Here is a 25,955-nt window from a genome sequence, read left to right as displayed (position 1 = left end):
CATCCCAACTGCCATTGCGTTGATTCAGACCATTGTCATTTCCCAGTGTAACATTACAATTTTGTGGTATTTTTGTGCTTCTCCAAACCATCCTCCACACTACTTCTAAAGTGAGCTTTCTAAAATAAAAATCTGATAAGGGTCCTCTAGAAATGTTCATTTCTAGAGCATGAAGTCTAAACTTCTCAACTTGGCACACAATGTCATCAATTATCTTGTTTCTCTTACTTTGTCCCTGGGGCCACACAGCTGATGAATGGCAGAGCTGGGATTTAAAGCCAAGCAGTCTTCCTTGAGTCTGTCTACTTAATCATGCTATGTTGCATCCTCATATAAATTGGAGGCCAGAGAATCCAGCTAGAGACTTTTTATTGGTATGTTTTAGAATTCAGAGGTGATTAAGTTCTTCTGGTAAGCCAGTCAACTTGTTAATTGCTTACTTACTTCTTAGATGTATTAGATGCTATGATCACAGTCAAGAAACATTTATTAGACACATATGTTATGCTGGGCCCTTGGTATAAGTAGCCGTAAAAACAAGTGTAGTGTATTTGACTAATCCAGTTGGAATTTTCAGGTTGAAAGAGGATCCCAGATATTGTCCAATTCAGGCCTCTATTTTCAATACAGTATGAGAGCTGAACAATTTGATGAGTTTTCCTTTTTTTAAAGATTTTTAAGGATGAATACTTGTATCTCCTAGTTATCTAGTTATCTTAACTTTAATTATGTTAAGCATGGGGACATTCTGCTCTCTGCTGTAAGTGAAGCATGGATAAAACAAAGCTGGCTATCAATCTCCAGGTAAAAGCACTTCCTCATTAACAGAAAATGTAATCAAGCTATTTCAGTCATTTTTCATGGAGTATACTCTGGTTCCCTTGATGAACAGTCAGGATGCCCTGGAAGAGTAAGACTGTATTCATCAGCGGTCAAGAAAAGGTCTGACATGCTAGACATTATGTTGGTAATGTAAAGAGGTGGTGCCTGCCTTTTCTTTTCCAAATATTTTGGAAGGAATTAAATTTTGATTTTTTTTCCTTTGTTAATGCCTCACTGCTCCCTGAGGAAGTCTGATCCTAGTTTCATTTACAAAGCACTAAGGAAACATAAGTGGAAAGAGGCAGGTTTACAAGGAATAAGAAGCATGGTAAGAAATAACAAGGTTGCACTAGTAGGAGGGTAGGAGTCTGGTGACTTCAGAACAGATGGTAGAGGGGTTGTGTTAGGTAAAGTGGACAAGATCTTCCTACAGGTAAGGCGGAGGAACAGAATAGAATGTGTGCTGAAATATATCAAAGCAAGAATGTGATAAATGTGCAAGTTTAAAATGATGTCATAGATTTTTTTTAACAAGCATGCTCAAACATTATTTTTCCAAATTAGTCACTGCAGAAAACTCGTTCCTCTGATATTGTCATTTAGACCTTTCTTTTGAAACTAACTTCAGAAGTAGTTTACATGTTTATTTATTTTAGGCCATAATTTTATGACCATAAACAAGATTATATATATTGACCAACACACCACATTGAAAATCCTTGGCTCTGAGTGGCTTTGTGTTGTTTCCATAAACAAAATATCCCACAGAAGGTGAGGATGTCAGTCAAAGAAATGTAGTGTACTTTCTGAAAACAATTCCAAAAAGTTCCAAAAGGCATTCTGAGTCACGGAGTCAGTATTGTGGTTATAATTATAAACGTTTCAATGTTGATTGCTTTAAGGTGGTATACCCTCAGTTTGGTTGATAGTCTTAAAAAGAACCTGTAATATCATCTTGTGACCGGGTCCTCTCTATTAGAAGAACCTGGTCGAAATTGATGTAGCATGGTTACCATTCCCAGGAAACCATCATTTTCAGGAAGCAGTTAATGAGTGCAAACCAGCAGTACGTTCCCCACCCAAAACCCACTCTTTTCCTGAAAGAAGAGGCAGGAACACATCGTACGCAGTGCAATGCCATAGAGTCCAGTCTGGTGACACATGTTACTTCATGTGCCACTTAGTAAAAATGCATGCACTGAGGCCAAAAAAAAAAATGTCATAAGTTATTTTTTAATGCAAACATATCCTATTAAAGTTTCAGAGAAAAGGCTAAACGGCTTAACTCAGTAAAAATGTTTTGGCAATTGTTCAAAATTAATACAATGCTTCCAAAATGCTCTTTGGAAATCCTTGTAAATTTCCTTACTTGCCTATTTGCCCTACTGCTATCTTCCCAACACTCTTCAGAAGGAAATGGCTTTTTAACAAGAAAAATCTTCTTGAAATTACATTTCCAGTGGGGTCCTGGCCACACCAGCTGCAACACATTGTGACTAAATTTTAGTCTCTTTTGGTTCTCATTGTTAAAAACACAAGTGACCAACAGTCAGGTCTTGTGCCATAGCCACCCCAGTGATTGATTACAAATTGGATTGGAGTGTGTGTGTTGTTAGAAAATACAAACTTTTGACACAAAATAACAACTATATTTGATGGCCTGTCACTTAAAAAATTAAGACCAAAAATATAATTCTGATTCTCAGTAGACATCAATAAAAAAAAAATATAGCCCAACCTCACCAGTAATTTTTTTTTAAAAAGTCCACTTCTGGAAAAGTCAGAGACTAGCTGGAGAAAATGCTCTGGTGGTGGGACCAAGATGTTCTTAATCTTCAAGGGCTATTTAAAATATCTTAGGGAATCAAGGCAGAGGGCCAGAGCACTGGACAAATTATTGATTTCAAATCCCTGCTACCAGATTTAAGAATTGCACATTCAATGAAGAGCCAATAGCAATCACCATAATAAGATTTAATATAAGGATTTGAAGGAGTGATAATCTGCAGCTAAGATGCATGGAAAGGAAAGGAAGAACATAACTGAGAGCTACTTGTGACTTAATCACAAAACCAAACAGGATAAACAGGCCAACCTCCAAATTGTAGTCATTGCCTACCCATGGATAATGCAATCTGATATTATGTGTTGTGACTGTACACCTCCAGCACATTCCTACCAATATCCTACAGCCAGCATGAGTGTGGTTGGTACTGTGATTGGATATCTAGGCAATACATGGGCCCTTGCTTCTAGAAGATAGTGCAACTAACATTTGTTGAAAACCTACTTTATGCCAAGAAATTTACATTAATTTCACTATATTAATAACATTAAATTAATTTTCTCAATACCCTATAGCATCTGTCATGTGCAGAGCACTCAGTAAATATTTGAGGGAGGCAGGTAGGCAGGAAGGAAGATGCTAGAAAAGTGACTATATACATTATGAGCAAGCTCAATATTTGGTATCTGTGGTCCCATCATAGATCAGCTTCAATAACTGTAGTTATTTGACTACAGTTTTAATACGGAAGAGTTTTACCTTGATGAGCGAAGTGGGGAGAACACTTAAGTTTCTTTTTTTTTTTGTAAAAGTGAATGAGATTGTTTTTCCATACTGGCTTTTTTTTTTTTTTTTTTGGAGTTTAACAACTTTATAGAACTGTGCATATAAACTCTGGAAACACTATTGAAGTCCTTGTTTTCTTATCTCTGAAGAAGAAACCAAAATTGGCACAAGCTTCAAGGGGAGTAGAGTATATATATCGATTAAAAGAAAAATAAACGTTTTAAATATCTAATAATTACTAATGGGACTTAAAGGTAACAATAGATTGCTAAATAAGGACCTAAAGATAAGTTGTGGGAAATTCAGCCCCACAAATTGCAAAGAAGTGAGTCTTACTTTATACTATTCTAGATGTCAGTTTTAGTGGGGGGGGGGGAAGACAATTAATACTAATTGTTCAATAGACTCTGGGTTGTCCACCATGTTTTCTCTGACCAGATTTTCATTAAAGATCAGGAAGTCAAGGTATGGGCCACATGTCTCATTATGGCTTAAAGGGAATAGGGAAGAGAGATATTCCCTTGTTGGTCTGATTGTTGCAAACCCAGTGACAAGAACATAGAGCATTTTTGGAATTTGCACATGCTTAACACCTGGAATATTCTGAGAGTTATAGTCATTCTTCATCAGTCACCAGAATGAAAAGCCAAATGCCAATCTGAAGGAGGACTTCTGAGGCAGCTCTTCTGGAGCTAGCAATATACCATATTTGTCATCTCTCAGACATAAGCCTTTAATCCCCTCTTCCTAAAATTGTTTATTTTAAAATGTGAGAAAGGCTAAGGATGTCACAGCCGAGTGGTGAGCTTTCTCTTTAAAGAATCCCATCCTTCAAACCCATCTTCGGCAAAGAAGCTGGCATTTCATGTGCCGAGCAGACGGCGTCCTGCAGCTCTGGCCAGCCCGCATGCGTAGCTGGGCCGATCTGGCACGCAGGTGTCCTGATTTGGACCTTCCTGAGATTCTGACACCACACTTTCCTCCATTGGGAAGTATGACTTGGCTATGCTGTTTTCCAGTGACAACAGATATACTGGCCTAACAATGACAGCTCCGACTAAGGTGGTAACCTAACCCTCTAACTCATATTTAGCTGGGACCCAGGGTACAGGGTTTGTTCTAGGAGTCTAGGCCAACTTTTTGGTTTTGATTTCCTTTTTTATATTGTGTTGTGTCATCCATATCTCCTCCTTTCACCTCTTAGGATTTGGGGTACATCTCAGAAGGGTGGGAAAGTTCTTTAGAGAAGGAAACTACTGCTGTAATAAACAAAGCTAAAAATTGTACATTATAAGGTAGTTTTCTAATAATAAATATTGAGCAACCACATTCCAATGTTGAGTAGTCTCCAAGGGTTTAAAGATAAGCAAAACTAAGACAAATGCATTAAACTTTTCATAGCATTTTACAAAAACTACTGTGAAAGTAAAAGGAGATTTTTAAAATGCAGGCAACAAGGAAGAAATTTAGTTGCTGTTCCTTCTGCGTAATCTTTTGCATAATCATTTCAGTCACACCAAAAATATTTCTTAGTTCTGGGCAGAACCCAGATTTTTGTTTTTAATTTTGTTTATTTATTTTTGGCTGCATTGGGTCTTCATTGCTGCACGCAGGCTTTCTCTAGTTGCGGCGAGCGGGGGCTATTCTTTGTTGCGGTGCACGTGTTCTCATTGTGGTGGCTTCTCTTGTTGCAGAGCACAGGCTCTAGGCACACAGGCTTCAGTAGTTGTGGCACGCAGGCTCAGTAGTTGTGGCGCACAGGCTTAGTTGCTCCGTGGCATGTGGGATCTTCCCGGACCAGGGCTCGAACCTGTGTCCCCTGCATTGGCAGGTGGATTCTCAACCACTGCGCCACCAGGGAAGTCCAGAACCCAGATGTTCTGCATTTTTTTTTTTTTATAAAGAAAGCAATATTTAAGAACTTTCCCATTCCTTTCCATCTTAGTAACAGCTGCCTCTAACACCTGCTTATAATGAATATGTCTAAGTAGGAAAAACATAAGGGGAAATAATGAGGGAAGTAGGTGGTATCATAATTTAGAGCTATAGATTGTGTTCTTGCCCTGACTCTGATTCTCTCTCACAAAACATAATTTTGAAACTGATATCTTATTTATTAAAAGCTACTCATTTTCACTCTAGTAGGTTCTACAAACTTGGTTGGGTCTGCATTTAGATAAGCAGATATGATTACTCGGCTCAGCTCAAGAAGGAAAAATTTATTACCCAGAAGTGATTTTATCCCACTGTCTTAAGATAATTCAATTATCGCCATGGATCTAAAAGGAATAATATAATATGGAAGAGATATTCTGATTTTCAAAAAAGTGGAGGTTTATTCTATAGAATGATGAATGTGGACTACATTACAAAGCAGATTATAAAATTAGGTACTTAGGGAAATAGATTTACCCAAGGAAAAAACACAGCTTTACTTAGAATAAATCACGACAAACTAATTTTATTATTTCTTGAGCACGGGAACTGGTCTAATACCAGTATGATATTTAGTCCTTGCCATTTATAGCCATTTTCTTTGTGAGTTAATGATCTTTTGGCTTTAAATACCACTATATGCCAATGACTCCCATATTTATATCTCTCAGCAATACCTCTCTCTTGAACTTCAGAATAATAAGAATAATGTGTTAACCTAACATTTCCACTAATAGATATTTCATACTGACCATATCAAAATCATCTTCTCCCTTTTCCAAACCTATTGCACCCATGGATTTCTTCATCTCATTTGACGGTAAGTCTCTTTTTCTAATTGCTCAACCAAAAAGGCTTGGATTCATGTGTAACTTCTCTCTTTCCCTTACACTCACATCCAGCCCCTCAGGAAAGCCCCTTAGCTCTGTCTTAAAAACATATCCATAGATCAAAACAGGCATTTCTACAAAAGTATGAGTGAACAGTAGCTCACAGAAAAATGACTTAGGAATTTAACTGAGGCAGGACAAGATACGTACAGGGCAGAACAGACCTTCCTAAGAAAATACCTTCACACAAACGTGAGAAATATATTCATTTTATAGTCTAGGAAGTGTTTCATCTGTATACATTTAGAGTATTAAAGAATTTGGTATCCTAAAAACCAATTCAATCATCAAGTCTGCCATTGCCAGAGCAGGAAAAATTAATCAAGAAGCATTTATTGACCATACCCTATAAAAACAAAAGCATTTTGAAAATCCTATTATTTGTTAGACTGGATCCCTCAATCATTTTTTTAGTGACCAGACAACAACAAACCCATGTATTAGCTGTGCTTTCTTGATACTTTCCAAATGTTTTTTGGTTTTGGTTTTGGTTTTTTTTTTCCTTTTGGGGGGGGGGGTCTTCTTTTAATTTTTCTTTATGTTATAGTACATACCTAGCTAGCAGATAAGGAAAATGATTTCTTAGATTGGCCATTATGTTCTCTAATAGTCTTATATCGAGATGTGACTTAGTTTCCCAACCTCAAATTTTCAAATAACTTTGCTCTAACTTGACTCTTTGGAAGGGCAAGCTTTATTTATTGTTTAAAGGAAGGGGAAATGGGACTTCCCTGGTGGCGCAGTGGTTAAGAATCCACCTGCCAATGCAGGGGACACGGGTTCAAGCCCTGGTCCGGGAAGATCCCACATGCTGCAGAGCAACTAACCTTGTGCGCCACAACTACTGAGCCTGTGCTCTAGAGCCCGCAAGCCACAACTACTGAGCCCACATGCTGCAATTACTGGAACCCATGTGCCTAGAGCCCATGCTCCGCAACAAGAGAAGCCACTGCAATGAGAAGCCTGCGCACTGAAATGAATAGTAACCCCCGCTCGCCGCAACTAGAGAAAGCCTGCGTGCAGCAACGAAGACCCAATGCAACCAAAAAAATAAATTAAATAAAATAAAGTAAAATTAATTTAAAAAGGAAGGGGAAATGATATCACACAAGAGGTATTATGATATTGTTATTATGCCATTTATCATGGTCTCAATTTTTATCATGAGTATTAGATTTCTCTCTTTTGGTGTTTACTCATGTTACCGATATGATTTATCTGTCATACTGGTACATAGACATTTGAGAAAAAGTGTATTTTATTTTAGCTACTAAAAGTATTTTATTTTGCCAAAGTTTCAGGTTATTCTGTAATCCCATTTACAGAACTAAATATTTTGTCTCAAGAGAGATGAAAAATATAAAGCTATATTACTTGATGCTGTGGTATTGACCAATTAACCAATGAAACAGACTAGAGAGCCAAAAAAAGATTGAAACATTGATCATTAAGAGAAGAAGGAACTGTTTAAAACCTGATGTTGGAAAAATTGAGTAGCCATAAGGAAAAAACTGATACTGTAACACTACTATATACAAAGATCGATTCTAAATGAATTAGTGTTTTTATGCAAAAAGAAAAAAATTTGAAAAACACTTAGAAGAAAATATAATAAATATCTTTCAAATATTGAGAAAGAAATGATTTTTTAAGTAAGGCACCAACCAGAAAATAGATGATAAATTTGACTACATTTAAAGTAATAAAGAAAGTAGAAAACAGGTCACTAACTGGGAGATGTACACAGCACATGTAGCCAACCCAAATCTTGTATGACTAAGGATTAGTGTCCAGAATATTCAACAAATTCCTACGAATCAATAAGAAATTAAAACCGAGGTACACAATCCATAAAAATGGGAAAAAACCCATGAACAGGTGCTTGACAGAAGGGTAATAAAATGGCCAGTAAAAATTTGAATAGAGCTTCAGTATTAATTAGTAATAAAGAGAATGCAAATTAAGATATTGACATTCCATTTTACACATATTGGATGATGAAAAATTAAGAACTTGATACTACCAAGTGTGTAAGAGAATATGTGGAATTTTAATATATTTTTCATGGGAGTGTAACTGCTACAACCACTTGACAATACCTTGTAATTCTGAACATTCCTATATTCTCTGACCTAGCAATCCTACTCCTAAGGATATAACCCAGAGAAGTGTTTATTTACGTGTACCGCAAGATATGTATAAAAAGGGCTATAGCAGCATGGCTTGTAGTATAAAAAGCCAGGAAACAACCTAGTTCATCAACAAAAGAACGTATATATAAATTATAGTAGAGTAATACTGTGGAGTACTATGGAGCAGTGAAAAATAAACTATAGCTAGAAGTGAGCTATAGTTTAGCTAGCTAGACTAGCTAGAACTATAGCTAGAAGTGAGCACAAATGAAGCTTTGAAATGTAACAGTTATATTATTTATATATCATTTTCTTTAATATATGTTAATATTATTATTATATTTATAATATATAAATATTATGGAGGATACTGTTAATTTTAGAGGGAGTCAAGAGGGTTGGGATATAGGAGGTATACTAAATTGAGGCAAGTTATTGATATTGTTCTAGCTCTTGGGTTGGATGGTGGGTTCATAGTTGTGCTTGCCAACTTTAAAATATTTAAATATATTTTGCATGTATCAAATATATTTTAATATATTTAAAAAATAAAAATTAAAAGGTAATACAGAAGAGAGCTCTGAGAATTCTTGTATAGCTTAGGGATCATTCATTCAGGTAAGATATCTGCAGATGAGTGTTAAGAGAGAGGTAAATATCTCTGAGCATATAGTCTGAGATTATCATTTTAAAAGTGATGTTTAGAGGTCGTATGTTGACACTGTGATAAACAGTATTAGGGAAAGTTGAGTAAAAATAGGACTCAGACCTTAGAGAATGTAGTTAAAGCTTTTATGAGTTTCCTCCCTAACCAGTGATGAACCTCTTTCCCATTCTCACACATCCCCACCTTCCGGCATATTCCCTTGATCTATGAACCTGGATATCCCTCTGCTTACTCACCATCTCTGAAAATGTCATGATTTGGGGGTATTTTCTATCTAACCCTAATGTAGAAACATTTTTTTTTTCTTTTAGAAAAGCTTTCATGGCTTCAATAAGCAACCCCTTCTGCAAAACATGTCTCTATCTTGTAACTGTAACTTCCTAGGAGATTTGATAGAGATGAAATTACTTATTATAAATGAAGAGAATAATAATTTTAAGGTCTCAACACTGAAGCTGACATAAATATTGGATGAATTTAATCACATTTACAAAAAATTTTTGCTGAACTGTTCTACTGGGAATTTTATTAAATCTATTTGCTTCGTGGGTTTCTTGCTTGTAACGTAGGTGATAATTCTTAAGCTGTACTAAAACAGGTTGAAATATCTTTAAAATCTGTGTTTAAACTTTCCCTTCAGCAATATTATTTATATGGGATATGAGATACTTCAGCCGTTCAGCTTTGGATGCATTTTGCCTGTTGCATTTGGAGAGTGTGATTAAAATGATTTTTATTATGTGAATGGTAAGTTATATCTGGTTAGCAACTTCCTGTTCTAAAGAGAATAGGGGTGGGTGCTGTAACTCTTCTCTTTAAGAGCAAAAGAGAAAATTACTTTTTCTAATTTATTGACATGAAAAATCGCCTTATGCCAGTAGTTATTAAAATTTGGTCCATGAACTCTTGGGTATGTCCAGGACCCTTTCAAGAAGTCTAAAAATTCAAAACTCTTTTCATAATAACACTAAGATGTTATTTGCCTTTCTTTTACTATGTTATCAATGGTGCAAAAAACAATGGTGAGTAAAACTGCTGGTGCCTTAACATGAATCAGTGTAGTGGCACCAAACTGTGCTAGTAGCCATTGTATTCTTCACCAACATACTCATAATAAAATTATACATACATACATATGTATGCCACTTTCCCTTAAGAGAGTCCTTGATGAAGCAGTAAAAATTAATTAATTTGATTACATCTTGAGTACATATCTTTTAAGCATTCTGTAAAATGTAATAGAAAGTATGCATAAAGCACTTTTGTTGAATCTCATTATATGACTGCAATACTTGACTTGCAAGTTGAACTTGCTGCTTTTTTTTCAGGGACAGCAGTTTTTTGTTTTGTTTTTTTTTACCCGAAAGAATGACTGAAAAACAAGCTGTAGTTATTCAGACTTACCAAGTTATTTAGCAAGTGTTTTCTCAGAAAGAACAAAGTGAACCTGTTAGTTCAAGGAAAACAGTTCATGATATTTGTTGCCACGATAAGATATGAGCTTTCAAGGTCTATATAACTCTACGAACCAACATTTCCTAAGTGATCAATGGATGATGTTGCAGAATGATAGTGCAAAGTAGACCAAAGGATCTTAGTGTAATAGAGTATGAAAGTTTCATTAATATGGCTTTGGATTCTATACTGCAACTAACCTTTAAGAAACTACCATCTGTTGAGTTTTGGTGTAGTAATCAAAGAAGAATATTCACAATTATATGAAAAAGCTATTAAAATACTCCTCCCCTTTCAAACTACACACCTGTGTGAAGCCAGATTTTCTTTATCTAGTTCAACCAAAACAACATATCACAAGAGATTAAATGCAGAAGCAGATAAGAGAATCTAGCTGTCTTCTACTAAGTCAGACATTAAAGAGATTTTCAAAAATATAAAACAATTCCATGCTTCTCACTACATTTTTCTTCTGTTTTAGAAAATATAGTTATTTTTCACAAACATATAATGGGGTTATATTATTATTTTGTAATGAACTAATAAATATATTTTAAAAAGTTTTAACTTCTAATATGGTCATTATGGATAGATATCACAAGCATAAAGAAAAGCTTTTGGGGGGCCCTCAATAGTTTTTAAAATTCTAATAGGGTCCTTAGACTCAAAAGTTTGAGGACAATTCTCTTTTGCAAATTCTTGGTCTTTCTCTTCCAGTGGTTAGGAGCAAAGTAAATAGAAAACTTTCAGGAGTTTTAGAACTTAACAGAACTAGAAAGGCAACTTGATCCACTCTCTTTAAGTTCTGAGACTTATCACCTCTTACTAAAATTGAACCCAACATTTATTCTCTTTAACCAATATTTTTTGAGAGCATTTTATATGACAAGTATTGTCCTAGAACTGGGAATATAGAGAAAAGACAAATGCCCCTGTCCTCTCTTAGAAATGTTATTTAAATTAGATATTGGATTTAGCTTAAATTGATAACAGTGAAAGATTGTGTGACAGTAATGATGTGTATTTTGTCAACCGAAAAATAAGACCATTGCTGTAATGCAACAAAAGCATTTATTTGGGGTCTTAAGAATTGCAATTCTGGAGACACAGAATCTGGTAGAAACCCAAATGTACTCTCAGGAGGGTTGAAAGCCAAAGGATTTTTAATGGAAAAAGCAGGAATCTGACATAAGTCATATTGTAAGAATTATGATTGGTGCTGGCTGACTGGAACCATTTTTGTCTATACTTGATTGGTTGCTAGGGTTGTTATTATTTGAGAGTCTGCTGTGTAAGTGTTCTTTCAGGATACTGTGGCCCAGTTCAAAGTTCATGTTCCATCCAGGTGAAGACATGCATAGGTCCGCTTCCCAATGGCCTCCCGGCTCCATTTTAGTGCTCTCTTGGCATTACAGGCTCCATTTTATTCATTCCTTCACAATTTAGTAGATATTTCAGTTTTAAAAATAGAAATAGAAGTATTATGTATTTTTATTGCCTAATGACTCTCATATTTAGGTGTCTTAATACAGGGTTAACCTATACTTGGAAAGGGAATCATTAGATAGTTTATAGTTTTTAGTTGATGAGGCTTTAACCAACTAAAAGCACACAAGTGAGTATAGATGTTGTATCGTTATTCGTTTCCCACCTTGTCGGAAGGTAGCCTACTTGCAGGTAAATCAAGTCATTTAAATGGAAGGAAAAAAAACCTACATGGTTTTTTCTTTTCTTTGCCTTTGTGTGTGTGTGTGTGTGTGTGTAAAAAACATCTCATTTAAAGCGATAAAGTGATGGTACACTTCACAGATGGCAAAATGCTTTGGGATCCTTAGAGGAAAATAAATCCTTTTGAAGTACAAACTTGAAGAATTGAGGAACAGTCACCTGGGGCCAAAATCTTATTCTCTGTAATTCGAGAAGAATTCCCGCAGAATTACAGAGATTTAGAAACTGGTTAGCAAGTACTCATTTAAAGAAAAATCTCTGTTATCCAAGGAGCCTAAAATTGTTTTTTTGCATAACAAAATGTCTTAGTCCACTTTGATACTGATTCAAGAACATCCCTTCCAATGCTGTCAAAGTGAGGGCTTGCATATTAAAGTGACTTACTTGAAAAATGTTGCTGTCCCTTTGCCCTCCCCCAGCTGCAAGATCCCCTGTTGAACCATGATTTCATAAAATTATTCTGAAATAAAATTTCTTTTTTCCTTTGCTCTACCCCTTCCAGCTGCAAACTCCTACCCTGCTTTGTGCAATAATTAACACATATGTTGAAAATAAGAACTCATCTTCTCCCCTCTATCCTTCCAGCTGCAGATTTCTAGCCCTTCATGGTTTTTTCAGCTTTTTGTTTGTAGTAATATCTCATAAATACAGAAAAAGTTCAGATTCTCTGGTTCGTCTTTCCAAACCCACACTGTTGTCCTGACTCTCAGTGGTTCTGATTGTTGCCAGTGGAGATTAGCCCAGGCCCTTCCTCAGTTGCAACATTACTTTTTAATTCCACTATTTTTATTTTTGAATTCTCCAGTCCTGAAAACATTACTAAATGAGCATTAGCCAAGGAAGGGCATGTTATAACTTTCTAGTATTGAAACTAAGGAGAATTTTTTTTCTATGCTTGAAGATGATAGACATCCTACCTTTTGAACTGATCCTTTAGTAGGTAATCTAGAATTCCTTCATGTTAAAAATGTTACGTATATAAAAGCATTTCAGTTGTTGAGAAGATACATTTGGTTCTACTTTGATAATCCTTGATGCTCATGTTCGTTTTCATTTATCAGATTGCGAACAGAAAATTCTCTGTTATTTGGCATTTTATGAAAATACATTACAAATAATCAAATATTCCTGATCACAGAGTAATGAATTGATATATCTGTTATGCAATCCAGTTTTGATTATATTTGTTCATCATCTTTCTAAACACTCTTGAAAATGTCTGTTTAGTAAAATATCAAGTCTAGGAAACCCTTCTATGTTATTACTACTAGTAACAATTTTATATGACTTATAATTTTCTTAGACTACTAAACCCTAAAACTTGGAAACAACTATAAGTCTTACTTGACACTAAATAAATAACTTGAAGTGTAGAGAGTGTTCAGTTTGCACGTGTGTGTGTGTGTAAGATGTTGTTGTGTGTATGAGACATTAAAGGAGCTTTTGGCCTCTCCCTTTGCTCCTCCACGTTCTGGCTGGAGTGAGCTTTCAAAATTGCAAATCTGATGGTGTCTCTCCCTTTTAAGGTAAAGTCTAACTGCTTTAACATGACTTACAAGTCCATGACTTACAAGAGTGCTTATCTTTGCCTAACACATGGTGCTTCTTCTTTTTCCCATTACACATTTTACTTGTGTAACTCTTGCTCACCCTGCAGACTTTCCTGAACTTCTCAAGACAAAATAAGATTCCTACGTGTTCCAATAGCACCCTGTATTTACTCTCATTATAATTGTTGCTACTGTAAATATTTTTGGTCAGTAGTACCCCTCAGTCCCCATTTCTACTCAAACTGAAAATCCTATTTTTCACCATTGTGTATCTAGTGTCTAGTACAGACACAGAGTAGACGTGTAGTAAATATTACTTGAATGAATGAATAAGTGTTGAATTATAAATCTTTTAAAGTGTCTCTCAAACATGAAACGTGATTCCATGTTGCTTTTTATGTAGTCTACTTAGTTTTTATTAGCGGTAATTAGAGAATACCTATTTTCTTTTATCCTGTTTTATCAGAGGCTGAAACATAAGCAGGGTGATTACTAGTAGAGAACATTGGAGTTGAATCAAACAAGGTGCAGCCAGGAAAGGAGTAAGGGTCAGGAGATGAGATGGGGGTCTAGTTGGGGCAGTTTCTCATTCTGAGAGTTGATATTTCCCAAGGAATCAGCAAACCTGTATAATGACATGCAATCACCTCCCACTGTTTACCTGAGTCTTAGCAATATCAAGTATGTCATTATATGTCTATCCTTGCCATACAGCATGACTTCATCAACTAGTATACCAGCTCCTAAACTTAGCTACATACTAGAATCACCAGATGCCCCGGTTGCACCTCAGAACAATTAAATCTCCTGGTGTAAAATCCAGGCATGGTTAGTTTTTAAAGCTCTTCAGGTGATTCCATTGTGCAGCCAACTTGAGATCCACTGTACTTGAAGATGACAACAGAACTATTGATTTAGAATTATATTAAACTCTATGAGCATGCTCAAGGAAGGGCATCTTTGGGTTAGAAAATCACCTCAAGTTGTGAGCCATAGCACCACCATACTTCAAATATTTGATTTCTTCTCAAAACATTTCTTATTTTGTAGTGGTATAATTTAAAACTCTATTTATTTAAAAATACTAATGGAGTCACTCTCATTATTTTCAGGAGTGCTGAAATAAATGACTACTTTGGCAAGAAAAGATCATTAATACATATGAAAAAATAACCTGTTTTCTTACCTTTCTTAAGCCTCTGCTGAAAAAAAGAACTTAAATTTTTCATGACCATATAAAGAGAAAACAGAGCCTCCATTACTTTTGAGTCCATTGACACAGAGGGCATATTAAAGTTCCATGCAGGAGCTTAAATTTAAGCACAAACTTAAGAAAAAAAAAGCACAAATCTTCTGTCTTTTTAAAATGAATTCAGGATCATTCTATCGTTCATTAACCTAAAAAAGCAAAGTTACTGTGATAGTTGCTCTTTCAAGATATATGCACCCATTTATTTTATCCATTAGCTCTGAAAATTTGAAGTTCTATTTTAAAGAATGTCTTCTCTTTATAACATCTAAAACACTACCCTTTGGAAAAGTTTTCACTGTTTATCAATGTTTGATGTATTTGTCTTATTAACACTCCTTATTTCCCTTCACTTTCTCCTCCAAAATAGCTGCATTTTACTTATAACCAAGGAAGGTTAAAATTTTGTTTCAATTTTCTCTCAAAACACTATACTTCCCGTTCAAAATTTGAGAACAATATTTTTGCCAAAAGGTTCTTATGTAACAGTTGTATGTTTCCTTAATTTTCACTTGATTTGCTTTGTATAGAAACAGGACACAAGCCAGAGATTGTCACCTGCCTTTTCACTTCTTTCACCGAAGTCAAATTGGGAGGTAGAGAGGGTAAGTGAAGGGGAGGGGATGAGCAGAGAGTAAACAAAAAAGGGGAAACCACCTGCCCTCAATTCAGCCATCAAATGAATCACACAGAATTTAACACTTGACAAATACTGTGCACTTAACATGATCTTGGAGTCACTAAAGATTTCAACCAGACTCTAGAAATTTGATTCAGACAAACAAACCTTCTTGGTTACCAAAAGATTGTTTGCCGAAGGTATTCTTTTTCCTACAACCAGGTGCTGCTAAGCATGGAAAGAGGAGCTGAGACCAGGGAGGACTCCCTCCCCGGGGTTTAGTTAGGTGTATAGAAAAGTGGACTGCTTTGAAACGTTGTTATGTTGGAATTCCTCCTTCTGAATCATGCTGTAACACCCTACCCACATTATCAAACTTATATATTCAGCCATGATGATCATTAATAACACAGAAAAAGCTGCTTGTTTTTTTTTTAAGTCATTTTAATGCGAGCCCTCAAACCATTACCCTCCAGCCCTTTAATTTTTATTTCCGACATTTACCTTCCAGCTCATTAGCTACATTCTAGCTCTTTGATTACTTTCTTAGCTCTTTAGTTTTTATTTCCAACGTTTTCTTAAATGGTGGAATTGTCTTTGAAGCCACGACTGAGTTTTACACAGAAGGGTGTTATTTATTTTAAATTCCCATTGGCATTACAATTCTAGTTTCTGTATAGTTATGCTGTTTTAAAACAGGAGACCATCGTCTTCTCTGAGGAGTTTCCCCAGTGATTCTGGTAAGCTGCCAGATGTGGGAACTCACTGCTCTAGAAACAAAAGTATTTATTAAGTGAGATTGAAAAACTTCTTGTTAACTAGTGTAGCATAATCAGTGAAACTCTACTGATAATTGTAAGATCATAATATAATTTGTCTAACAGAGAGTGTCTGAGCCCATTAGAAACTAAAACCAAAATAAAATTAAAATCTCTGCATTTTACCCTCCCACTTAAAAAATGCTTGAAAACAGCTTTTACCTCTTAATTGCAAGTTCAGAATAATAATGCAAATAGGCTACAAGAGGTGTAGAGGTGAACTAAGAGAATGGTGCACATCAGATACCATAGAGAAAACAAAGAATGCAATGATGTTAGAGCAGAATCAAAATATCTCCACATATTTTGGGGAGAACTGTGTTGAAGGCATCAAGAAGGAAGAAACAGATCTTCTAGGTCTTTCTGCCATTGCACATTTTAAAATTTTCTAATTTTTGTTTTCTCTTGCTGCCGTAACAAATTACCACAAACTTAGTGGTTTAAATCAATCAAATTAATTATTTTATAGATCTGTATGTCAGCAGGTCAGCACTGGTCTCATTGGGCTAAAATCAAGGTGTCAGCAGGCCTGAGTTCCTTTCTAGAGCTCTAGGGGAGAATCCATTTCCTGGACTTTTCCAGTTTCTAGAGGTTTCTCACATTCCTTGGCTCATTGGATCCCTTTCTTCCATCTTCAAAGCCAGAAACAGACGGTTGAATCCTTTCACATGGCATCACTCTGAAACCTTTTCCAGTTTTAAAGATCTATGTAACTGGATTGGGCCGGCCCAGATATTCCAGACTAATCTCCCCATCCCAAGGTCTTTAGTATCTGCAAAGTCTCTTGTGTCATGTGAGACAACATGCTCACAAGTCCCAGGGGTTATAGGATATGGACATCATTGGGGGGACATTATTCCTCGTATAATATGTGTGACCTTTAGGCAGTTGTTTTGTACACCCCATCTTCTATAAGTTTATTAAATTATAGTAGTATATAGTGAGTGAGGTCAATTTTAAAACTTTAGTAAAAGAATTTGTTGGCAACTGCAGATGACTTGTGGTTAATGGTAGAATAGATGTTAATACATTCTTAATTGGGGCTTTGGTCTAAATCACCCTTGAAAATTTCTTAGGCAGACATCATTGTGAAGCCTAGCATAGGTCTATCAATAAAAACCAATACAATCCATTTTTTCTTCATTACTGGAAGGGATCACTAGAATTGTGATGTGTATGAGCATCAGATACAGTAGTTAATAGATGAAAAATGTATTTCTCTAAACCCTTGAATCACAGTGAAGTGAAATACCACGATATCACAATGTAAGAAGCACTCTGAAACTGAGTAATTCAGTAGCATATTCATATACCCAATCCCTCACTCACTCTGTTCTACAATTTGGAATGGTGGGCTTAATTAAAATTGTTCTCTCTCTTGCACTCTATTTTATAGATTCTTGCTCTCTTTCTCCCAATCCACATAGTATTATGAATGTAAGTTACGCTGAACCATGTTGCTTCATCACTTCTAATTTTGACCATCCCTCATAAGAAAATAAATAAGTAAAACAAATAGGGAATATGAATTCCATCCCTATGCATTTTTTTCCCCCATCTTGTAGTTCAGTTTGGAATGCAAGACTTACACACACAACTTCTTAGAGCGGGCGTCTCAAGTTATAATGTGCATACAAATTACCTGGGCATTTTATTAGAATGCAGTTTCTCCTTTAGCAAATCTGGGGTGGAGCCTAACATTTTGCATTTTAACAAGGTCCCAGGTGATGTGATGATGATGGACCTGGTCTGAGACAGCTTAGTTGTACCCTGCTGATGATTTGTTGTTGCCATGGTAACCCCACCAGCAGGAAAGGAAGCTGCTGGTTCAGGCATTTGGCGTATATGCTTGGCCGAGAAGCCAAGGGGGCCAAGCTACTATCTGTGGAACTATGACTGAATGCCTCTAAGTCAGAATCCTGCCAAGGCCGAGCTTTAGGGCAGTGCCACCGAGGCTCGAGCCTCCTGTAGCCTTTGGCTCAATGACAATGAAGGCTGCTGGGCTGGGATCCCGAGGCCTCTCTAGTCAGCTCAGGGAACACTGGGAACATGAGCACATTTGTTAGGACTAGAATGATGGTAAACTATGCCTGGGCAGAATGAAGCCTGAGGAAGCTCTGGTGGAGATCCGTAACTGTCCTGTGCAGAACCCTCTTCTGACTTGCCTGCAGGAGAGAAGGACTAAGCCATCCAGGAGCTGGTTCCCTCTGAAGTTTCTGTCAGGGTAGCAGACACACACGGAGAGTGCCATGTGAAGAGGAAGGCAGCAGTCTATGAGCCAAGGACGGCTAAAGATTGTCAACAACCACCAGAAAAGACAAGGAACAAATTCTCCCTCAGCAACCTCAGAAGGTGCTCTCCGAACAGCCCCTACCTGTTAAGTAACAAGGTTTTAGTGGACTTGAGCTATGGAAGAGCTCACTATCAATCTGTCCCTAATCCTGTAGGAGGTGCCATGAATTAGGTACTACTAATCATTTATGGAATGTGATAACTTATCTGACACTATGCTAAGCATTTTATTTATGTATCTAATTTAACTCTCACAATGGTGACAAGAGATGGGTATTATACCCATTTTACAGAAAAGGAAGTGAAAGCTGAGGAAAGTCAAATGATTTGTTCAAGATTACATAGTTTGTAAGTGGCACAGTTGAAGTCAAACACATCTACGTTAATCTAGATCCTGGAATTTTAATCACTGTGCTATGGTAACTGTTTCAACAAGGAGTAGATCCAGAACCCCAGGTCCAGAAGTTAGACTATTAGAATGAGACTGATTTTTAATTTTTCATACCATTTTTAGGGCATGCCAAATTTGCTTTTGGCTCAACATTTATGTGATGACTAGTGGTTTTTCTCTTCCTTTTTCTCTTTCTTTTTTCTCTTCTTTTTCTTTTTGGCAGTAGAAGTCATTGAGCCAGCAAAGCAGAAGCATGTGAAGCCCTCCAGCAGATAAACATTTTCCATTCACATTTTGAAGAGAATTAAAAAAGCCAAATAAAAGAACCCAAATGGCAAACACTGTAAAGCCATTCCTTCATAAAAATAAATTTTTGGTGAAGAGGTCTTTCATTTGGAAATTAGATCCAGCTTCTGCTTATGGAAAAAGCAAGTAAAAGGCAGGGAGAAGACCAGTAGGTCTGCTAACTATATAGCCACACGGTGATACTCTTGAGTCCCAGGATACAAAAATGTAGACTTAAAAGACCTGAACAATTTGTTTGCATATCTATGCACTGTGAAATCAGGCATTGTGAAGAAACAGTGTCTTGTAGCTAGTTCAGAATGATATAATTCAGGACAGATTTTTTTTTTCTCCAACACATGGTTTTGAAATCAAAGATTTTTTTTTTTTTCTTTGAAGCAAGATGGAAAAGTCATTATGTACCAAGTGCAAAAAATTAAGTGCAGAGTAAGATTTTCATGGTAGGTAACATTTCACTTACTGCTTATCTTTGATTGGGTGAATATATTTCTTGTCAGCAAAGACCAGAGGGTTTTCCAGGGCTGAGGTCTGCAGTAATCCACTGAAGGTAATGATGTAATGATAAGGCTTTCACATTCCAAAGGACAATGATTTTTCTCTGTTGTGAATTAAAATGTTTATTTTTTCCTAACTGTTCCAGAAAATTTCTTTAATGCATTGTTATATGCTTTTCCTTATGGAAAACAAATAACTTTTCATTCTGTTAGGTTAAAAAAATAACAGTCCATTCTTTTGTAAACACACAAGACAACGCACCAAATGGTGTGAAAGGTGGCAAGCCATGATTCTCTGCCCTGTGTGGTCTTAAAACCTGCAGATAATCTAAGATAAGAAGGAAGAAAAAGAAAGAGAAGGTACGGTTCCTACTGAGCAAGAGATACCTCCCAGGTTTGGGGCTAAGAGCTTTAACGATATTATTTAATCTTCACAGCAATCAGTACCAGTTAATTTAAACCCCAGTTCTGTTGCCTTAAAAAACCTATTTCCTTAATCTAGTCTTGAAAGCACGAATATCATCATATAAGAGTTAAGCTGCTTATTTAGAAAATTCTTAGAAAAGGAAAGCCTTTAGGATTACCAAGATCTCTATTAATTTCCTAGGGCGGCTTTAACAAAGTGAGTGGCTTAAAACAGCAGAAATTTATTCTCTCACAGGTTTGTATGGGAGATGCCTGAAACTGAGGCGCTGGCAGAACCATTCCGCCTCTGAGGGCTCTATAGGGAAGGGTTCTCTCTCACCTCTTCTGATGGCTATTGGCAATCCTTGGCATTCCTTAGCTTTGTATGTTGTGTAGATTTACAGTGCTGGAGAGTTGTAAAACCTGGTTGCACTGGGGCTTTATATTTCTAAACAGAGGGTAGGTTTTTTGTTTTGTTTTGTTTTGTTTTTAGCAGAGAGAAGAGCCCTGTCCATATGATATGGGGAAAAATCGAAAGAGGTCAATCCTCAGACCAGTCATACCTGGGTTTTCTCTCCCAGGAAGCTTCACATCTACAATCTTAGAACCAGCTGCAGTTAGTACATGTCAGGTAGTTGTGAAACGGAGAATAACTACTTACCTCAACTCTCACAGATTTTGAAGGTAGTGAGATCTAAACTTCCTAGCTGTATGGCCATGGACAAGAGACTGAATTCAAATTTCAGTTTCCTCATCTGTAAAACTGAGATAATATTCAGTGCAAGAGGATTTTATGAGACAGTACATTTGAAGAGTCTGGCAGATAATGGACCATTCGTTCTCTTTGTCCTTTGACTTATGTGGGTGCACTCTATCTCAAAGGGGTCACAATTTAGGAAATCTGGTACAAGGCCACCTCTGTTAGCATATGAAATAGGAAAAATAGTCAGATGAAAAAAGACTAGCATACAGAAAGACACCGAATAGTTACCAAATAATAAATTGAGGTACGCAGGTATAAACTGCCCTTTTTCTCCTTGAATAGAAGCCTCCATCCTGAGTCAAGTCTCAGGTGCTAAAAGCACCTAAACTAAACTAAAACTAAACTAAAAGTTTAGTGTCCAGTGTTGCAAAATGGATGGTGCAGTTGAGGTCTATCCCGATGGGGCTTTTTCTGTAAACCTACATCGTTGGAAACGCCTCATAGATTAACTGTGTGGTTTCCTTTACTCATAGAACTACCTGTTAGATCTGTGGGAAAGAACTACAAGACAGAGCTGCCAAGTAAACTATGAAAAACCTAACAAACTTTTTATCTTAGGTATTGGCATATCCCAATGATCTGTACTGTTCTAGGGTGTGATGGCTTAGGAGTGAATATGATTTGAACCTAATACATTTTTAGAGGGTGTCAAATTCAGAACCAGGCAGATCCATCGCCTGACCCTAAACATGGTCCTAAAGTAAATCGCTTGAGGAAATTGGATCCCAAAGATTACAGGTGGGGAATTTTGAAGTGTGTCCATATTTCATTGGAGATCAAAGAAGCCTAACTAAAAGAATTGTGGGCTGACTCACACGATAACTTCTTTTTGAAAGGGCTATTTTATCTTGAAGATTATGAGTTTGGAGGAACTAAGGTGATTGGCAGTGGAAAGAATCGGAACATGTGAAATTCCTTAAAAATTTATTGACTTAAATAACTTTGTGTTACACATAATTAAAAAAAACCCTTTACACTTAAAAAAAAATGGATGGTGCAAGTTTTGCTTAGACTTAAAAATCCATAATCATTTTGTCTAAATCTTATAAACAGCATTCTTTATTCTCATTGAAATGAGTGCTATATTTTTGATGAATTAAACAGAAACACTGTAACTTAATCTCTAGCCGTTAACATCACTTCAAAACTGTTAAACTGTGGTTTTCCATTCTGTTAATGCTAGCAAAGAAAACTCCATAGTAAAAGCAAATTTGCCATTAATCAAGGACCATTCTTCTTAAAAGTAAGAATTTATTAGATATATAGCAAATCTTAAGTCCAATAAGTAAGTTTTAGTGGGTTTTTATCTTTGATTATTTATAAAACTTATGCATTGTTTTAAAATATTTTGGCCTGTTGATGTTTATATTTTCATTTTATCACCCTTTACACACTTTCCTTTTCTGCAAATATGTCTGCTCTTATCTCTTTACGTATTTCTTTTCATATTACATATTTCATTATCACATTTATCCATTTTCATAGTGATAAGGTTTCAAAACATTCCCCTTCCTTTCACAGGCACACTTCTTTCTACCAGAATTATTTGAAGAGCTGAACTCTTACCAATTGAAAATACTCCAGTTTATACTTAAAATTTACATATGTCTATACACTATTAAAGTAAGAAGATGAAAAAATATGAAAATTTGACTTAGATTTTTTTAACAAGCTTTTTGTTTTTTATGTAGCCATATACTTTCGAACTAAAGAAATAAAGATTGAATTAGAAAAAGAAGTCCTCTAAAAAAAGATACAAACATATATATGTATGTATACACATACACATACACACATATATATTTAAAGATTTTCTTTATAAAGTAGGGTCACATCTAATGCATTCTTAAAACCCTAAAACATGCAGTGGCCCAGGCCTTGTGCTAGGTGATTTACGTATTTCAGTTGTGATTCTCATAGCAACTCTGGAAGGTAGGCTTAGGATTATCATCAGGGAAGTAAAGTAACCTTTTTTGTGTCCTTGCCTAAGGACACAAAAGCTAAACTCTGAGGTCAGGTTATTAATCCAGGTCTTTCTGATTCCAAAGTTGGTATGCTTTCCCTGAAGCCAACTCCTGCTTTTTTTACCCTAAAGAAACTTAAAGTAGATGACTCTAAAGAGTTACTTTATGATCTTGGTTAACTCAGTGACCCTCATTTTTAATGCTTCAGTTGTTCCTCTGAAAGTTTCTCCCATAGTATTCAGGAAGCTATTTTTATCAGCTGCAAAATCACATAATCAATTTATGTGATTATACTTGGGATTTACTGCCTCAGATGTAAGCTTTCTAATATGGTCATCAATTTGAAGTACTATTTAATGCTTTCTGTAATTAGTACAAATAAACAGATTTCTCTCTCTAAATAAGACATTAGGACAGTTTTTCTGATTAGCTATAGCTATTTGTATATGGCTCATCTTAAGAAAATTTGACAACAAATTTATTGAACATACACTTGTGAAAAGTATTATTAATATTTTGTAGAACTGTTCCCTTTACATGAGAATACATTGAAGAGTTTCTTTTAGAATTACATCACTGTTCTCTTTTGACTACAGCTACTGTGTTAAACGAGATTTACTGTCAACTGCTTGGTGGCATCCATCTCAGAGAGCTGCCCTTTACTGGAGTAAAGGAAGGGAGGTAAACATACCTTCATGCCCTTGCATAACCAAAGTGATTACAGTACTTTGTCAGGAAAATGTGGGTACACTTAATGTACTCTTCTTCCAGAAAAGATGCAAGCAAAATAACTTGTTTGTGGCCAGACGGAGGGCTACAACATTGTGAGACTGAAACAGAATGGACCAGAAAAACTCAGTACATTCAAAATAGATCAGAAAATATGATTCATTTATTTCATGGAAAAACAGGATGTCTTGACAGCTGAGAAGGAAGAAAAGTCCTTTGCTTAAATATTTCAAGTTCTCTCTGCCAGTTGTTTAGCATTCTCCTCCCTCACCTGCTTAAATGTTCACAAAAAGGGTGTTTCATATGCTGAACAATCTCTGGACCATCCTTGTTCTTGAACAGTCCTGACATCTTTAAGACTGTAATTCTAGAAACAGGAGCCTGATACTAAGCATCTGGACATGCTCTCCATTATTTCCTCCCGAAGAAAACAATAGCTGGGTAACATTACACTCTAATGGAATCCATTTTCACTAAATATGTACATTTAGTCAGATGCAGTTTGGTAGACCATAAAAGAGAAAAAGAAGAAACTATTTAAAATGAGAAGGACAAGTATTGATATAATGCCCATTGAAAAGTGTCTGAGTAACTGATTACACATAATACATAATTGCAGACATGAATATTTATTTCAGTACACCTGAGTCTTGGAAAGTTTTGAGAAGAAATATCAGTATTTAGCTAGGACCAGGACCTTTATAATGGATGTTTTGGTTTGTGGACTTGCTGTCTTCCTGTCGTCCAATAATTTTCTTCTGTATGAAATTACAAGGAAGATTTTTCATTGGCATGGTAAAGGAAGAATTGAATGCTAAGGAAATTAAAAAATGTATCTCTTGAGTGTCTGGATAGCTGATTGGCCCCAGATAAACTTGTTGATACTCTTGGTAATTTCCTATATTTCAGGAGGAATTGAATCTATTTGCATATTGACATTATATGCATAAATATGATCTATATATTCCCACCAAAACATGTGGCATTTGGCTGATAAAAAATCTGAAAACCGTTTCAGAGGATGAACAAATAAAGTAATTGAAACTTTTAACCTGGGAAGAATGTCTAGCAATATTTTAAGTGCTGATGTGGAGGTGCTACATGTTAGGACCCTGTGCTAGATGGTGAGGCTACAGAAAGAGTTCTTGTATTATATAGCTAGTACGATGGAAACAGTTATTCTTTGTAACTGAAAGAAAGAACTGGGACTAATGGTTAGGTAGGCATTACAGAGATTAAACTTGAATTTTGTTTAAGGTAAAATTTTCTAAAAGTCAGATTTTATGAAAGTAAATGGGCTGTTTTGTGTTATAGAACTCTAGGAATGTTCTAAAGGTAATTGTGTGCCAATTTGTAGGGAATATTTAATATATATTAGTATATAAATATGGCGAAACTTCCTACGTTTCCTCTCAACTCAGTGATTTCTTTTCAAAATCATATGTAATTTATTATTAGTCAAAGTTAACTCAGAGTTAACCTTGGCCTACAGAAAAAAGCTAAACTAGGTGTCAGACACTTTTCAGAGAAGCAGGGAAACCTACTAGTTGTATTCCTGTCACAACTGCCTTAGAAAGGAGAGGACCAATCTTGTGCAGCTGTTTTTCCTCATCTCACTGGTTTTTAGACTACAAAAAACAGGCCACCGAAGGACCTCTGAAAACCTGTCTGCATCCCATGGCCCAGTAATTTTGTGTGTGAGGTTAATCACTAGATCCTGCCCTTTCTTTGATGTCTTAGAGGGTGAGGGTAGTTGTGGCCTCCAGGATCTGTCAACTTCAACATCCACCTGATTTCATAGTTTACCATAGAATTCTGGGCTCGAAAGAACTTCATTCAAAAACTTTTCTTGATAGCATATTAAATTTACAATCTTACAAACTTAAAATGAGAGGTGCTCAGTTACCTTTCCTGGAAATAGAAGGGAATCCTGATCAGAGCACTGGAAACAAGAGATCTCTAAGTTTATACTTTTTTCCTCATAGTTGCATATTCTGTGTCTTCCATAAATTGAATCATAGACTGTTTTTCAAAGCTGATCTATAAATCGTTGCAGTTGGGGCCAGCTTTGTATCTGAACACTTATCATTTAAGAGAGTCTGTGACTCTGAAGATCTGGAATGACAAATAAACTTTGTCTCTATACATTCTATTTGATTTTCATTACAAATGAA

The 25,955-nt window shown here is 36.0% G+C and overlaps 1 protein-coding gene and 1 non-coding gene across 3 annotated transcripts in view; both read left to right on the top strand.

The window, feature by feature from the left end:
* The window catches only part of DKK2 (dickkopf WNT signaling pathway inhibitor 2), a 105,385-nt gene that overhangs the window by 12,471 nt on the left and 66,959 nt on the right, over nt 1-25,955 (top strand). The gene's annotated exons all lie outside the window — the stretch shown is intronic.
* LOC118896211 lies at nt 21,472-21,602 on the top strand. Its single transcript, XR_005020120.1, has one exon. It is a non-coding gene; the product is annotated as a small nucleolar RNA SNORA18 (small nucleolar RNA).

The sequence above is a fragment of the Balaenoptera musculus genome, chromosome 5 (assembly GCF_009873245.2).
Source record: "Balaenoptera musculus isolate JJ_BM4_2016_0621 chromosome 5, mBalMus1.pri.v3, whole genome shotgun sequence".
Classification (NCBI taxonomy): Eukaryota; Metazoa; Chordata; class Mammalia; order Artiodactyla; family Balaenopteridae; genus Balaenoptera; species Balaenoptera musculus.
Note: the sequence above shows the minus strand (reverse complement) of the source record. Positions and strands in the feature narration are given on the sequence as shown.